The sequence below is a fragment of the Urocampus carinirostris genome, chromosome 14 (assembly GCF_059441175.1).
Source record: "Urocampus carinirostris isolate Australia breed hairy pipefish chromosome 14, RoL_Ucar_1.0, whole genome shotgun sequence".
Taxonomy (NCBI): Eukaryota; Metazoa; Chordata; class Actinopteri; order Syngnathiformes; family Syngnathidae; genus Urocampus; species Urocampus carinirostris.
The window spans coordinates 6607572-6626299 of record NC_142362.1 but is presented as its reverse complement, the minus strand read 5'-3'; the positions used below and the strand labels follow the sequence as shown (position 1 = coordinate 6626299).

The 18728-nt window shown below is 40.4% G+C and overlaps 1 protein-coding gene across 5 annotated transcripts in view; it reads right to left on the bottom strand.

Moving 5' to 3' along the window:
* The window catches only part of myo1b (myosin IB), a 141067-nt gene extending 123497 nt beyond the window's left edge, over positions 1–17570 (bottom strand). For 3 of the 5 annotated variants that reach the window (XM_088352384.1, XM_088352385.1, XM_088352387.1), the window contains exon 1: positions 17369–17570. The gene's annotated coding sequence lies outside the window, so the exon portion shown is untranslated. The remainder of the gene's footprint in view (positions 1–17368) is intronic. The other 2 variants (XM_088352386.1, XM_088352388.1) reach the window with 1 other exon arrangement.
* Positions 17571–18728: the final 1158 nt, after the last annotated feature.

Here is an 18728-nt window from a genome sequence, read left to right as displayed (position 1 = left end):
TTCACTTTTCACTGATTTGCATCGTCTCCTCTGTTCTAAATGCTAATTGGACATAAAGTCTGCTCTTGTCGACCTTTGTTTTAATAATAGTTTAATGTTTAATATCGGCACATAGGTGAAATGGCTTAGTAAAAAAGCGCAAAAGGGTTTGTTCTCCGGTTTTAATGCATTATAGAGTATTCAATTGTAAAAATAATTGGAGATAAACCAAGTTGACAGATTTTGTTTACCATAGGTTATTTTTAGACTTTAACCCCCTCAGGATGAAATTATACGGCAATAGATATATATATATACACACAGGGTTGGGTAGGGTTACTTTAACTGGATTACTTTCAATGACTTGGATTTCTCCAATACCAAATATGCTAATAAAAGACAAAAGAAACTAAATATGAATCAAATGATGACTCACAACACGTGGTAAGCTTTCTCTCCTGGCTTTGATCTCTTTGATCTCCGGCAAAACTAACATAGAATGCGACAGAAACAAAATGAAAATAAATCCAAACAGCTTGTCAACATCATTTTTGCTGTTCCATGTATTCCGTTACTCCCCGAGCCTGCACAAAATTTAGTAATTTTATTCATATTTAGTTTCTTTTGTCTTTTATTAGCATATTTGGTATTGGAGTAATCCAAAAGTAATTGAAAGTAATCCAGTTAAAGTAACCCTACGCAACCCTGTTATGTATATTACATACTGTGAAAGTAAAGGGGAAAAAAATGCAATAAAGGAAAATATCCATCCATTATCTGCACCGCTTATCCTCATTAGGGTCGCGGGGGTGCTAGAGCAATATAAACAAAATTAGTTTTTAAGTGATTTTTGTATCATACATCTTGAGCGATAGTGTGCACATTAAGACACCTTAACAAGAACATATTGATTTTGTCAACATGATAGACTGTTTTGGACATTAAAAAAGGAAACTTGGACTGAATATTATAATTCTATCCATCTATCTACCTTGGTCATATCCCTAGAGAGGGGTGACCGACAGCAAGACGAACATGTATACAAAAACAAGGAAAATAAAAAAGGAAAAAGTAGCAAAAAACAAAAAATTGACCATGGCCAACCCAAATGCCCAAGTGAGGTTGGTCATGCTTTCGTCCCTCCGGATGAACAAGAAAGCAGCCATGTCACTCTGGTCAGGGTGACTGTCAGGTTTTCAATGTAAATCTCTTGAATTTCTGTCTCAAGGTAATTAGCTTGTTTTTATATTACTAAATATAATATAAAAACAATGTTTCTCATACACACACACATATATGAAGTAACGTTTCAATAATCAGTCTAATTGCATCTCTTGTACGTTTATCAATCTTATATTCTCTTATTTTGAAGTCGTGTTTATGTGTTTAATGTTTTCACTGACGTGAAATAAACCACGCCCCCTGGGGGCGGTCTCTTTTTCCTCTTGGAACCATCATGAGAGCCTCGTGTGAGTACTTGCTCCTACTATCACGGGTAATATTTTAACATATGTATTTTATTTGGGTAAATATGGCCACCAAATAGTCTTAATAATGATTGACTTAAACAGTGACACAACACACTTTCGCTGGTTTACCCCTGCCGCATCATACGGGTGCCCTGCCCATCCCTTAGAACACGATATATTACTCTATTATAATAATACTAGTACATTCGTTAATCTTTTCTACAGGAGGTCAGCCTCGAGATTTTTCAACGAATAAAGTGTGCCTCAGCTCACAAAAAGTTGAGAACCACTGGCCGACTCGCTCTAATCTTCTTCCGACATGTAAAAATTGCTTCCTGCTTGACCTACAAGCGGTTCCTTTAAAATGCTCCCATTTGGGTGAGTTTTATAAAGAAACGGCACAGGAATCACGGTTTTATCACCAGTCTGCATGCTGCAACACACAGCCGGTGAAAAACCTGGACAAAGACAACGCTGGGGCTGGCACTTTTCACATGTGTGTAGCACTCAAATGCCTTTGGGCCCAGTAATCCCATTGCTATATGATAGAAGAAAAGAGGGGCCTAGCATACATTCACAGACTTGATACCCGGGGCTTTGCGCAACCACAGACTGGAGCACACGGTTCGGGGTGTTTTGTCCAGCAAAATGTTTAGTACACTCGAGCTGACGCGATCCATTATCTCATCTCATTAGCCGTACCGCTTATCCTCATTAGGGTCACGGGGGGGCTGGAGCCCATCCCAGCCATCTCCGGGCAGTGGGCAGGGGACACCCTGAACTGGTTGCCAGCCAATGAGATGAGATGAGACGATCCATTATTCCCCGATCAGATGTTGCTGCAAGCTGGTACCGAGCTGGTGGCTTTTTTTTGCCGTTTGGATCAAATGCACTCATGCTGGAGCTATCCATTATCCCTAAATCCATATTGCTCCAAGCGGGGACCATTAAAAGTCACTTTTGTGAGGAGGTGTGCCGTTCTGGCACACCAATATTTAAATGTGCAGTAGCGGCTGCAATCCATTTTCCCCGGTCGACTATTGCTTCAAATAGACGCCTGCAGAGCATATTTTTGTAGGTGCCTGGTGGCTCTTTTTGCCGTTCAGTCAACCAAAAAGTGAACTCCAATCATGCTGACGCCAACCATTATCCCTGATCGCATATTGCATAGACAAGGAACCAGCAGAGCGCAATTTTGTTAGGCCTTGCAGCTCTTTTTGACGGAACTGTATTTCCCCCATAATAAACTGAACTCCCTGTGCCGTGCTACAAAAAGCAGGGACCGGCAGAAGGCACTTTTGTCGAGCGGCGTGGTGTTCTGGCCCCGTCTACAATAAAATTAACAGTTGTGGCCGCGATCAGTTATCCCCGGTCCACTATTGTTCAGAGCAGGAGCCGGCTGAGTGCTTTTTATCACGGTTCAGACCACCTATGCGCCCTATTGTTGCTCACCTACATTTATAATCCCAAAGGTGAGAACCACCAGGAAAAGTATGTGTGTGTCTGTGTGGAGTCAAACTTTGGAACAATTTACAAGACGAGATCAAACGATGTCAAACTATTCACTCGTTCGAATTCAAATACAAAAAAAAACATTCCTGGCGGAATACAGAGATGAAGAAAATCGGGTATGAGTGATACGAGAGATTGGGAATAGTGTGTCTAGAACTGCGGTTAACTTTGTTTTATTATTGCTATTCTTATATCATAACTGTTATTATTAATATCATTACAGTTGTTGTTATATCATTGGTGTATTTGGTGGGGAAGATGAAGGGGTAGGTAATATAAATATTTGCTTTTTACTACCCCTTTTCGAACATATTATGTAACGTTATTTTGTTGTTGAGATATTGTTTTTATTTTGATGTTCGAATAAAGTTTTCATTCATTCACCTACAATAAACAGCACTTTTTTGGCCGCGATCAATAATCCCCTGTCGATCTGTTCTTTCTGCCTAAAATGAACAGTAATAGTTGGTCTGCTGAGTGCATATTGAAAAGATGCAAGGGCGAATTTGGTAATTTTTGTATATTGCAGAAGGTTCTGGTCCCTATTAACCACAGTGGAACCTCGGTTTTCGAACGCCTCTCAGTTCGAACAAATCGGAGTCCGACCAAAAATTGAGGAAATTCTTGCTTCGCTGGTCGGTCAAAAAATCTGAGTTCGAACGCCGGTAATGCGTGAGTGCGTACGCTAGGGTGCCATGCTGAGCGGCGTACGGATGTTTTAGCCCCTAAGTATGCCTCCGAAGAAAGTCAGTGCAAGCAGCAAAGTTGCTACAGGTGAAAAAAGAAAAGTAGTGCGTACAACTATTGCATTTAAGAAAGAAATGATAGCTCCACCGTCCACCTGCGCCTTCTGCTGACCACCACAAAGGTAAGAAATCCTATTCATAATTCTTTTCTTTATCCTTTTTTATTTTTATTTTTACACGTTCATGTTAGCGTAATCTTTCATACGGAAGATTACGATAACATACGATTAGCCTGGGTTAGCTTCATGTTTACGTTAAACATTCAGGGTGTTGGAACGGAGCTCAACATTCAGGGTGTTGGAACGGAGCCCCCTTTCCAATGAACCGCTCACCACTTGTTGTGGAGACCCGGGTGCTAAATGACTTGTAAACAACCTGATTTTTTTTTTTTTTTTTACACGTTCCTGTTAGCGTAATCTTTCGTACGGAAGATTACGATACGCGAACGTACGATTAACCTGGGGTAGCTTCATGTTTACGTTAAACATTCAGAGTGTTGGAACGGAGCCCAACATTAAAGGTGTTGGAACGGATTAAAACGATTTACATTATTTTTAATGGGAAAAATGATTTCAGTGATCGAACAAATCGGTTTTCGAACTATGTTCTGGAACGGATTTTGGTCGAGAACCGAGGTTCCGCTGTCGTGATTTACAAGCAAAATCCAAGACAGGTCTTAAAACTCAATTCACATGCACACAGTGACCGAATTATATGAGGCTTTCAACAAAAAACTTTCCACAGTTCTAAAAACATAATTCAGTTGGGGATGTCCAACAACCAGTAACTTGGAAACAGCTTCAGTTCTTGGAAGGAGGGTGAAAAAAAAAAAAAAAAAAAAAAAAAAAAAAAGACTTCCTCCACTTTTTTGCTTGACTTCAGTTCCCAAGAAAGAAGCTGCCTGGTGCTAGGGTGCCATAAAAGATAAGTACATAGAAACGTCTACTTCGGGGGAAGAGCTGCTGGCGTTGATAGTTGACTTTGAATTAACTGATGACTTAGTATTGTGTTATTTATTTCTATGTCTCAAATACATTACAAGTTTTTTGGGGGGGGAAATCCATCTTTACAAACCGCAGTGATGGCTTTTCAGAAGGAGTTTCCATGCTTGGCGCTGAAGTCAAGTCAAGTCATGTTTATTTGTATAGCCCTTAATCACAAAGAGTCTCAAAGGGCTGCACAGATCTAAGACTATTGCAAACTACAGACCATTATGACACCATCCCTTGATCTAAAACCTACATGAGGGCAAGGAAAAACTCAAAAACCTCAAGTCCTGTCATGTTTATTTGTGACGCCCTTAATCACAAAGAGTCTCAAAGGGCTGCACAGATCAAAGACTATTGCAAACTACAGACTATTATGACACCATCCCCTGATCTAAAACCTACATGAGGGCAAAGGAAAACTCAAAAACCTCAAGTCAAGTTAAGTCTATTTGTATAGCCCTTAATCGCAAAGAGTCTCAAAGGGCTGCACAGATCTAGGACTATTGCAAACTACAGACCATTATGACACCATCCCCTGATCCAAAACCTACATGAGGGCAAGGAAAAACTCAAAAACCTCAAGTCCTGTCATGTTTATTTGTGACGCCCTTAATCACAAAGAGTCTCAAAGGGCTGCACAGATCTAAGACTATTGCAAACTACAGACCATTATGACACCATCCCCTGATCTAAAACCTACATGAGGGCAAAGGAAAACTCAAAAACCTCAAGTCAAGTTAAGTCTATTTGTATAGCCCTTAATCACAAAGAGTCTCAAAGGGCTGCACAAATCAAAGGCTATTGCAAACTACAGACCATTATGACACCATCCCCTGATCTAAAACCTACATGAGGGCAAGGAAAAACTCAAAAACCTCAAGTCCTGTCATGTTTATTTGTGACGCCCTTAATCACAAAGAGTCTCAAAGGGCTGCACAGATCTAAGACTATTGCAAACTACAGACCATTATGACACCATCCCCTGATCTAAAACCTACATGAGGGCAAAGGAAAACTCAAAAACCTCAAGTCAAGTTAAGTCTATTTGTATAGCCCTTAATCGCAAAGAGTCTCAAAGGGCTGCACAGATCTAGGACTATTGCAAACTACAGACCATTATGACACCATCCCCTGATCTAAAACCTACATGAGGGCAAATAACATACAGATATTGTCAACATAAAATCTAGGTTGCTCATATGCTATAGAATAGTAGTGCGTTTTAAGCTTAGATTTAAACATTTCCACTGAGGTTGCAGATTTAATCTCAGGGGGAAGATCTCTTCTTGGCTCTTGGGGTCACTAGTAGACCAGCATTTAAAATAAACTAAATCTTTAAGTTCAGAATGGCTTGAGGAGGCTCATAGCTTAGCTCTTCCATGTCAAATATATGAAAACAAAAAAAAATATTGGAAATCAACTTAAACAGAGATTTTGAACAGATGTGTCTCGGTTGAGAGAAGTTCATAAAAACAACAGTACAGCAACCAAAAACATTTAAAAATCCAGATGTTTGACTATAGACATGTTGTTGGTCAGCAAAGCACATTTTATAGTTTTTAATGCATCACATATCTATATTTACCCCAGTGATATCCCTCGAGAAGGGTGACCGACTGCAAGACAAACAAATACAAAAATAAAGACAATTAAAAAAGGGAAAAGTAGAAAAAACACACAAAATGTTTTAGACCATGGCCAACCCGAATGCCCAAACACCCAAACAATTTGGGCACCTAAGTCGGTCATGCTTTCGTCCCTCCAGACACGAGAGAGCGGCCATGTCACAACACACTCTTCCGTTCAACAGCAGGGCCCGACAGCTTTCACTGGTTTACCCCTGCCGCATCATAGAACCCATCCAAACATCCCACTATCCTTTCACAACACCTCTCCACTCATTCCTATCACCAACAAGAGCTTTAGCTTCCACTAGATTTTGACCTCTTTCCTGCAGTGCACTCATAACACCATCCATCCACGTCAATCGCGGCCTTCCTCCTGGTCTCCTTCCATTGACTTCTGCTCTGTAGATCCTCTTCAACATTCAACCATCCTCTCCATGTGTCCAAACCAGCTGAGTACTCTCTTATCCGCACGCTTGCTCAGTTCCACTACTACTCCGGTTCTGTCTCTCACAATTTCATTTCTCAATCTATCCTAACATACTCCTCAAACAATTCATCTGAAAAAAAAAAAAAAAATTCCTTCTCAAATCTGCATTCAGGCTCCAAGTCTCTGCACCGCATTAATCTCAATGTCAAGAAATCACGAGTGACTACAATATTTGACATAATTTTAAGAACCAAGAATCATTTTTCATGACAAATCAGTTGAGTTTGAGGACTTAAAAACGTTTTGGACCTGCACCAAAACACATATTGGTGCACATACAAACGATATGCCCTTTGGCCATCAGTGAAAACACATACCGTCCATTCCGATTGCAAAACTTCAAATGAAAGGCAGCCAATAGCACAATGTCTTTAATAGAAGTTTGGGAAAAAAATCCAATAGCATGACCAAAGAGGGAAAAGAAGACCTGAGAGCATTGATTAAACTCAGGAGATTACCACACTGTTAAGTGGTCGTGAGCGGACTGCAGGACTACAGGATAGTCAAGTCAGTTAAATGTATTTTAATTTTTGGCAGTGGAAATTTTTCAGCCCAAAAAAGGAGCCCATCCCAGCCATCTCCGGGCAGTGGGCAGGGGACACCCTGAACTGGTTGCCAGCCAATCGCAGGGCACACGGGGACAGACAACTCACTCGCTCATTCACACCTAGGGACAATTTGGACCGGGCAATTCACCTGAAATGCATGTTTTTGGAACGTTGGAGGAAACCAGAGTTCCCGGAGGAAACCCACGCAAGCACGGGGAGAACATACAAACTCCGCACAGGAAGTCTGGAGCTGGATTTGAACCCACGATAGGTTCCCATGACATGAACTGTGCCGCACAAGCGCTAACCACTGCGCCGCCGTGCTGCTTTATTGTATTGCATCAAAACAGTACCACAATGACAATAGGTGCATCTTAATAATGAAATGAAAAGTAATGCGATCAGATTTAGCCGCAACAAAATTCTAAAATAATTGATAAATAAGATATAAATAACCTTTTTTTCTATGTAGATGAATATTTTTCACAGTCTTGTGCGCTTGTTTAGGGTAGTGATGGAAAACAAAAACAGGCTTCCGAAAGCACAATATTGTGATGACGTCATGTCTAAAGTGAAGCGAGACGTTTGAAGCTAGCTTTCACTCAGGGGCCAGTTTTTGCACAGTGTGGGCACTTATTCTCTATTTTGCTCACAAGAATGAAATAGGAGTTCTGCTAAGCTTTTAGCAACAATAAATGATCTCAAACGCTATGATACCCTTCTGCTTTTAAGTATTTGTTAGCCATTAACTACAATTTTGCTAACGTTTACATGCTGAGAATTCAGAGCTAGCTTACCACAATTCGTTCCTTCCTGTGTCATGATTACCGATGTGATGGACCTGTGCCCGCCCCTTTGGCACCAACCGCCTCGGATTCTGATTGCTCTCATTGGCTGTCAGTCCGTCAGCGAACCTCAGTTTACTCTAGGCAAGCTTTTTTCGACCCTGACTCCCACCTGTTTCCCGGCTTTGACCCGTTTCTTTTTATCCTGACCACGTTTACTCTCCTCTCCTTGCTTTTGTTAGGAATTAAATATAAAAATGTATCGTTTACCAAATTGTTCGAATTGGTTATCTGACTCCATTAACCAAACACCACCTAACAATGCACATTCGTTTCTTAATGGGAAAAGATGGACAATAGCCAACATTTTCACACGGGGGCAGATTTAATTTCTTAAACAATTTAACTAAGTGAACTCCATCGTATAAATGGCCGAATTAGCCGAATTAGTGCCGCTTGAGTCTCCGTCAAGCCTTCTCTCTCGATCTTCTCTCTTTCTACCTCTGCCCACGTTTTTTTCCCACAAGCTGGTGTGCCGGCTCCTCCCATAGGCGTGCCAAGGAAAGCCCCCCACGTGGGGTCCACCCCCTCGCCTCGATGTCTGAAAAACTCAAAACAACACCAAGCGTTTGTCAAAACAATGCCTGACGTCCTTCATCAGAGCCCTGTTATCAAAATTCCCCAGCCAAAACATTCCGCATTTGGAACGGCGTGACCTGAAGCACACTCAGTGAAATTCTCTATTGCACTCGATAAATGCAACTTGTATTTAATCGTATAACATCCTTTATAGTATAATGTATAAAATCCTTCACTTTCGACCCATTTTATCAGTTTTCCGACACCGCCATCGCTCACCACGGAAGTCCCACTTCCGCGTTCAGAGCGACCTGCTTCCCCCACCCAGCAATCACCGGATTGTGGGCACAACCCTTTCCCTTTCTTCTAATAAGACTTGTGAGAAACGTCACGCAAGTGGGTCCTGTCTCCGTTCTGGTCCTGACATGAAGTTGAATAGCTGGCGCTAAATCATATAAGTGGAAAGAGTGTGACTCGTTTGTTGCATTAGACTGCAACGACAGTTATAATCAACAATTAACCCTAGTCTCGTTTTCTTGTCACTGTATAGTGTTCAGTTTCTGCTCCAAATTTTCATAATGATTTATGTTTATTTATCAGTGTTATACAGCTTTTTAGCATAGTTTATTTGCGACTCCAGAGACAAATACAATTCCGTCAACCCAGTTCTGAGTTTGACAGCAGGCTCAAATGACAGTTAAGTGGCACGTCAGTCTACCGGATTTTATCTCGCAAACAATTTCCACCGACCACCTGGTCAAATTTCAAACTGCGATAACATAATATAGATTTTAATCGGGGAAAATCGGATACTGATGGATGAGCTTGGCCTGAACTCTCACTGTCATTATGAGACTTGCTTTGTGACCCAGATTACAGAGCAAATCTGCAAACGTGACATGGCAGAGCACCATTAAATGTACATTTATTATTTATAGAAAACAGAATTTAGCTGCCACTTCTTTGAGGCCGGGTAAAATCGTGGTCATGGATGGCCTCGTTTTCTCTAGTCAAGTCATGTTTATTTGTTTGGCCCTTAATCACAAAGAGTCTCAAAGGGCTGCACAGACCACAGATTATTCTACAGACTACAGACTAATATGACACCATCCCTTGATCTGAAACCTACATGAGGGCAAGGGAAAACTCAAAATCCTTAGGTCAAGTCCTGTTTATTTGTTTGGCCCTTAATCACAAAGAGTCTCAAAGGGCTGCACAGACCACAGATTATTTTACAGACTACAACCATCCCCTGATCTAAAACCTACATGAGGGCAAATAATACACAGATATTGTCAACATAAAATATAGGTTATTCATATGTTATAGAATAGAAGTGTGTTTTAAGCTTAGATTTAAACATTTTCACTGAGGTTGCAGATCAAATCTCAGGGGGAAGAGCATTCGACAGCACCGGGGCCCGAATGGAGAACGCTCTCCAACCTGCGGATTTCTTCTTGGCTCTTGGGATTACTCGTAGACTGGCGTTTTCAGAGCAAAGGCTCCGGACCGGAACAAATGTGGGAGCAAGTCCATGCATGATTTTGTATAATACCAACAGAACCTTAAAATCACATCCTAAGCTAACAGGGAGCCAATGCAGGTTAGCTAAAATCTGAGTCATGTGATCAAACTTTCTTGTCTTAGTTAAAAGCCTGGCTGCAGCATTTTGTACTAGCTGAAGGCTCTAGATTTTGGACTTTGGGAGACCGGAGAGTAGGGCATTACAGTCATCGAGACGGGATGAATTATAATCTCCATATCCGACTGAGACAGCATAGGACAAATTTTAGCAATGTTGCGAAGATGGAAGAAAGCTGTTCTAGTAATATTCTTCACGTGTGTTTGAAGTGACAGATCGGGGTCATATATGATACCTAAATTTTTGACCAAGTTTAGTCTCTAGGCTCGCTTTTGTTTCTTGCTCTCAAGGAATAGTCATCTCTAGAGCCATTTTTACAGTTCAAAACAGCCAGGCCCAGACAAAAAAATGGTTTTCTATTTTGAAGAGTAGTACTTGCGCTACAAAATATCTATTCAGAAAGATTAGCATCTCAATACCCCCAGTGTTCATTTTACCTGTGAAAAGTGATGGGTACCAGGGACTCGCATGCTCAAAAATCTATGGGTCCCAACAGAGATCGATGGGTCCCCAAAATTTAGTGTTATCGCGGTTAAAATTGTAAATCGGCGACAAATATATAATATAAATCTATATATTCATTCAGTTTTAATCATCACAGTTAATTGGTAATACAAAGCAGTTATCACTTCAGATTTTTCAGTTCATAATATTGTACACTATACAAAATAATATTGCTTAAATATTTATATATTCATGCAGTTTTAATCATCACAGTTAATTGGTAATACAAAGCAGTTATCACTTCCAATTTTTCAGTTCATATATTCTTCGTGGTTTACTGTCCCGCCACAGTTGTAATGCCTTCTCAAGGTCCAATCCATTATCATCATCCTCTTCATAGCGTAACCAGGAATATAATTGAGTCCATTTTGGCAGAAAAGTCCTTTTCTTGCTAGTATTCTTTTGTTTATTTTCTTTCGTCGAATCGTTCGCTAAAAACACGTGTTTTCCTTGCCTTCGCGGTCTTCTGAAGAATTTCTCCGCCGTTTTTTCGTGCCGGAATTATTGCCGTTACTACTTTCTGTGTTATGTCTCGACTTATTACCTACACTGAATAAATTACCTACTTTTTGTTGACTTGCACCTAATATCAACTGTTTTTTTGGAGGCATACTTCTCTTTCACTCGACAACCGCCACAACAATGACGTCTTCTCGAAGCAACGAGATCTCGTTTGCCGAGATCGGCGCGAGACCAAAACTACAATGGCGGATCTGCCTGACGAAAAGTTTGGAGTGCGGTAAATCTTTGTTAAAAAGAAAAAAAAAAAGTAATGCGGTAATAATGACAATTTGGTGTCAAAAACGATGCGTCCCGGGGACGCACGTTGATTTGACCCAATGCGTCCCCAGCAAAAATGATGCGTCTAGGACGCAGGGACGCGGGCATACCAGAACTGTACCCTTTGAGCATTTTCTTTAAAAACACATCTAAGTCAACGTAAATAATACAATCTGGTCATTTATGACTTGCGTTTGGGTCCACACATTCCAGCCTGGCAGCCATGAATGATTTAAAGGATCTTTAATGGAGAGACAGCACAACATGGGTGTGCCAAAGAGCAGGCCAGGACACAAAGGAACTGAGATTTGTACCGCCTGGTATATGGAATCATCAACATGTCTCAATAGAAGTTTGAAAAGGAATAATAGGTTCGATCATACCATTTATGAACAAGGAATTTATGATGTACATTATTTGCACTAGACAGGATCAAATCGAGTGTTCGGGGTGTGCAAATATTTATCTTCTTGTTATCTTCATTCTAAGGAGTATAGGTGACAATGGAGATAACAAAAGCTCCCAGAAATTCAATAAATGGTCTCAGGAGACCAGGTGACTGACGGGAGGTATTGTTTGTTTCGTGACATAAAAGATAAAAGGAACTCGCACATTGTCAAGGTACATATTGACTTGTCTTTGATAATGGGAAAATAGCCCAAGCTGGAATTGTTTTTGTTCAGTGTTCATAATTAAATGTGATGGCATCACGAATAAACATGGCCCTTGCACGGCATTCTTATTAGGGAATAACTGAAGTGAAAATTGTGACGTGACCCGAGAACTTCGATAGATAGATAGATACTTTATACTTTACCCCGTAGGGAAATTCACACCTCCAGCAGTATCCTTTTGTTTTTTGTTAACAGATTAACAGGATGGCCTCGGGGTGCTGTGTTGTAGTTTGAAATGAGTTGTGCAGGATTTACTGCTTATTCTTCTTATTTTAATTGGAAGGAGAACTGAAAGATGAGCTAGTGTTCAGTTTTTCCTCTTTAGAGTCATTTTGCAATACATATCTAATTGAAAATTTAGGATTTCTTTCTCCATGTCTGTGTAACTGCCTTATGAGTAACTTGCAGAGTGCAAAACTTAAAATTTATATTTATTTTTTCAATATGCTGGTCAATATTTTGCAATTGGGTGCCAATTGATTGAGTACATAAGTTCTAGCCACTGATGATGTCTCATCTAAGGTGAGGCGAGCCATGTGAAACTGGCGGTCACTCTGGGATGAGTTTGGGCAGAATTTGCTGATTATTTTTCTTGTTTTAATTGGAAGAAGAACTGAAGGAAGAGCTAGTTTTCAGTTTTTTTAACCATTATTTGTGTTCCGTTTTAGAGTCATTTTGCAACACATATCGAATTGAAATTTTGGATTTATATCACCATTTCTCTGTGCAACTGCTTTTGTGAGTAACTTTTTTTTTTTTTTTCCCCCATTGTTTTTCTAGATTTGTCCTTTTGCTTGGGTGTCCTTACACGATGCACCTCTCATTCAGTTCTCTATGCAACTGCTTTGGTAACATGAGCAACTTTTTGCTAAGAGCAGGACTTAAATATCTAAGTTTTAAGTTAAACTGACTTGGGCTAAGCTCATTGACTCAAGTAAAACAATTGTTTTAGTATGTTAGTCGATATTCTGCAACAGAGTGCCAAGGATTGATTAAAACACATTTGTTATCATCTTTGATGACATCCAAGGTGAGGCGAGCGGTGTGAAGCTGGCTTTCCCTCAGGATGAGTTTGTTGAAACTCGGCTTGTTATCATTTTGTTTTTGAAAAAATAACTGAATGATTGGGAACCTCCTGCGTGGGTTCAAATCCAGCTCCAGACTTCCTGTGCGGAGTTTGTATGTTCTCCCCGTGCTTGCGAGGGTTTCCTCCGGGCACTCCGGTTTCCTCCCACATTCCAAAAACATGCATTTCTGGTGAATCGGCCGGTCCAAATTGTCCCTAGGTGCGAATGAGCGAGTGAGTTGTCTGTCCCCGTGTGCCCTGTGATTGGCTGGCAACCAGTTGAGGGTGTCCCCTGCCCACTGCCCGATGACTGCTGGGATGGGCTCCAGCACCCCCGCGACCCTACTGAGGATAAGCGGTGCAGCAAATGAGATGATAACTGAATGATGAGATTGGGTTCAGGTTTTGCTCTAGGAACTTAATTTTTTTATGCAAAGTGCAAAACTCAAAATATAGTTTTAAGTGCTATTTTTCGCCCAGGTCAGCTGAGACCTGCAAATCTGTCTTTTATTCGAAGCGAAATTAGTCCACAATGCAGTAGTTTTCATTTCTACTCACGAAAAAGAAGGAAATGGGACCTCTGTCTAGTTTTTACCATCAAGACATTTTCTCAAAAGTCATTTCGCTCCCGCTGTTTTTGCTAGCCGCTCTCTCGATTTTGGCTAATGTTTACATGTTAACACTACATAGCTAACTTAAGTTGAGAGGTTTTAATTTGTAAACACTTACTTTGTGAGTAACATTCGGTCTGTTTTATTATGGCGTAAATCATCATTAATTCGTTCCTATTAACGATTATTAGTCATTGTTCACTGTTTTGTGCATTAAAAGCTCAAATGCCCTAAAAATATTTATTTATAAAAAAAACAAAAAACAGTTTAGATTTATCGTTTCAGCAGATGCAAGCAATTTGGTTTTTTTTTAGCAACCACCTTACTCAAAGTACAATGAACTTGCTTGTGTTATTTACATTTTTAGCAGTTTTACTTATTATGTAGATAAATAGATAGATATTTTATTCATCCCCGTAGGGAAATTCACACTTCCAACCTATTCTTTTGTTGAAAAATAAAATAATAAAATAAAAGCCATAGAATACACAAATACCCAATATAACGTTTTGCTATAGAGAATTTAAATAGTGCTATGTAAATAACACACTGTAAAAAAGATTGGGTAAAATGCAAATGTGGGGGTGGGGTTTAGCGTGGGCTTTTACTCCCCGGGTGGAGTTAAAGAGCCTTATTGCTTGAGGGAGAAATGATCTCCTCAGTCTGTCCGTGGAACAAGACTGTGACAGCAGTTTGTCGCTGAAGCTGCTCTTCTGTTTGGAGATGATGCTGTGTCGTGGATGTGATGAATTATCCATTTTCTTGTCTGTTTACAAGACTTTAATATATAAAGACATTTAAAATTTGCATGTACAGATATGCATTTCACTATTTTACAATTTTATATTGTACCTTATTTAGCTAATGGTGCAAAATAACAAATTTTTCCATCCCGGTTTTTGGCCAAGTTTATTAAGGTATTGTAAAACATCATAGGCGCCGCCGCGAGCGGCAGCCTTTCCTGCAGCTCTGTGTTATTTCGCTCTTTTTGTGATTTATTGTTTTAATTGTCTGCTTCTATCTTCTGTGTTTTTCATCACGTTTTACTACTACACTTTGGATTACTTTCTATTCTATCGTTATGGGTTTTAACGCACAAAAATGCGTCTATTCGAGGAATAGACTCCTTGCCCTGAAAAATTCTCGTGCCGGCGTGATGAGGGGGCCCTATCGTGGCTGCAGAGCCGGAGCTAAGGCTAAGAGGCTAGCGGCGTTATAAGCCTTCGGTACCGTCCGTAATCATGGTAAATGTGAACTCTCTACCAAATAAGACCGACGAACTGGCTGTGCTGGTGAAAAACATCAAAGCGCTCAGGGAGTGCAGTTTGCTGTGTTTTACGAAAACGTGGCTCACGTCTAGGATCCCCGGCACTAACGTGGAGCTACCCGGCTTCAGCGCTGTTAGGGCAGACAGAGACACAAAAGCCTGTGGGAAGCAGAGAGGTTGTGGACTCGCTATCTACGTGGACACGAGGTGGTGTAACCCTGGGCACAAAGATTTCCATCTGCCGCAGGGACGTCGAACTTTTGGCCTATTGTGTGACGTCAACCACTCCGCTGTTGCTAAATGAAATGAAATGATCTGCATTTATTTGCATTTTGCATTTTTGGGGCGGCAGTAGCTCAGGAGGTAGAGCGATCGTTTTAGGATTAAGGGATCCCAGTTCGAATCCCGGCTTGTCCGTGTTACATGCCGAAGTGTCCTTGGGTAAGACACTGAACCCCCAATACCCCCAATAAGCAGGTTAGCGCCTTACATGGCTGCACAGATCACGGCCGCTATTGGGAAATGTGAAGCACAATGTAAAGCGCTTTGGGAAGTCACTGACTTGAAAAGCGCTATATAAATGCAGATCATTTCATTTCACAACTCTTCCCCGAGTGAACGCCAGTTTCGCATGGCTCGCCTCACCTTAGATGAAACATCATCAGTTGCTAGAACTTATGTACCCATTTAATTGGCACTGAAATGCAAAACATTGAACAGTATATTAACAAAAACAACTTAAAAAACTATCGTCAATGAGCCTGGTCCACGCGAGTTCGACTAAAAAGTTTTAAGTTTTGCACTTTGTAAACAAGTCACTCACAAAAAAGAGAAAGAAATCCAACATTTCAATTGGAGATGTATCGCAAGGACTTAAAAGACGAAAGAAAAATATTGATGAAAAAAACTACACTTGCTCCAGTTCTTCTTCCAATAAAAACAAGAATAATAAGCAGCAAATCGTGCACGAACTCATCCCCGAGTGAACGCCAGTTTCGCATGGCTCGCCTCACCTAAGATGAAACATCATCAGAGGCTAGAACTTGTGTACTCATTTAATTGGCACTGAAATGCAAAACATTGAAAAGTATATTAACAAAAACAACTTAAAAAACTATCGTCGATGAGCATGGTCCACGTGAGTTCAACTAAAAGGTTTTATATATTAAGTTTTGCACTTTGCAAATAAGTCACTCACAAAAAAGAGAAAGAAATCCAACATTTCAATTGGAGATGTATCGCAAGGACTTAAAAGACGAAAGAAAAATATTGATGAAAAAACTACACTTGCTCCAGTTCTTCTTCCAATAAAAACAAGAATAATAAGCAGCAAATCGTGCACGAACTCATCCCCGAGTGAACGCCAGTTTCGCATGGCTCGCCTCACCTAAGATGAAACATCATCAGAGGCTAGAACTTGTTCACTCATTTTATTGGCACTGAAATGCAAAACATTGAACAGTATATTAACAAAAACAACTTAAAAAACTATCGTCAATGAGCCTGGTCCACGCGAGTTCGACTAAAAAGTTTTAAGTTTTGCACTTTGTAAACAAGTCACTCACAAAAAGAGAAAGAAATCCAACATTTCAATTGGAGATGTATCGCAAAGACTTAAAAGACGAAACAAAAATATTGATGAAAAAACTACACGCGCTCCAGTTCTTCTTCCAATAAAAACAAGAATAATAAGCAGCAAATCGTGCACAGAATCATCCCCGAGTGAACGCCAGTTTCACATGGCTCGCCTCACCTTAGATGAAACATCATCAGAGGCTAGAACTTGTGTACTCATTTAATTGGCACTTAAATGTAAAATATTGACCAGCATATTGAAATAAATATGAATATATATTTGAATAGACACTTAAAATGAAAAATAATGACGAAACAAACGAATTCTCGCTCATCCTTCTGTTCTTCCTAAGACATAGAAAACAGTACAGGGCGGAATGAATGAGAAGAAAAAAAACATGTTCTTCTCTTTACTACAACTCCAAAAGTTTAAAGAATAAAATAAAACAAAAGAAAATAAAAGTCACACACACAACAAAAGTCGTTAGCATTAAACCCAACCGACACAGCTGGATTTCCGAACTCACCGGTCAACTCTTTCTTCTTTTCCACTTCGCCAAAAAAAGTCAAATGGAGCGAATCCGGAGGGAACTCCGGTAGTCTCGGAAAGTAGAAAATGTCTCGGAAGCCAAAGTGAGTTTATCTTCTCGGTGCTTTTGAATGGAGCTCCGGATGGACTCGTCGTCCTCCGGCCACGTCCAAAAGCGGGATACTGTTGGTTCCTATTCGGCTTGCCCTAATCACCTCCGGCGTGGAGGGAAGTGGGGGTGGTGATGCGTTCGGGAGTTATGGGATATTCGTAGTCCACTTTTCCGTGTTCGACGTGGACTGCTTTCCAGTTATCAAGACAACATGTCCTGAAAACTCACTCTCAGATTCTAATATTTACTAATTTAGTATCACTTTACAAAGTTACCGAAGGTAAACTAAGTTTTACAGTAAAACAAAATATGGGAAACGCTATCTTCTGTAAAAGTTGCAATATTTCCGAGGCACATTCAGTGCATCACGCTAATGATCCATCATCCCCCTCAGAGAAGTCATCACTGCACAACATCCCCCTCGTGTGTCTTTTTACTAAATAGCACACAAAGATAATTTTCCTTGACAGTTTTGTCAATATTGTTTCCCAATCTACTCACTCAAAGAAAATAACAATTAAGAAGCTTGTCTATGTTATTTTATCTGGGTTCCAAGTTTTCAACGCATGCGCAGTACAAAGTTCGTATCCATTTTCGTGACGTCACTTTTCGAAAAGTATTTTGCCAATGTTATTTTATTTACACACTTAAAGGAAAATAAATAATCAAGAAGCCGGTTTTCTTTACGTTTTTATTGGGGTTTGCAATTTTTTTAAATTCCCAGTGTGCAGTATTTGACCAGTCATTGGAACAAATAAAAATATTGCCACAGGTGATGTAAATGTAAACGGTCTGCTTTTCAAGTCAATAAAAAAGCGCTTTACAATGTGCTTCACACTTACCCACTCAACCACTGAAAGCAGCGTAAGCCATTCAAGGAAACTACCTGCTTATCAGAGGTATTAGGGGTTCAGTTTCTTGCCCAAGGACATTTCGACATATAACATGGAGGAACCGGGGGTTTTCTCCTCACAGCAACTTATCAAGATTTCCCTCCTATCACAACTCTCCCCTAATCACTATTTCAACACTCTGACCCCTTGGCTCTGTGTTAGTCTGTTGCTATGGTTGGTTGGTTGCTTGGATCCCTTAACCACAGGGGTCAAAGGGGCTCCATCTCCTGTGGTATGTCTTGGGTAAGTACAGCCTGGTGGCACCCATCCTCGACCTCTTTTTGTCCCTGACCACGTCTACTCTCCTTTCCTGGCTTACGACTCGTTTCCGACCCCGATCATGTTTTTGCTCT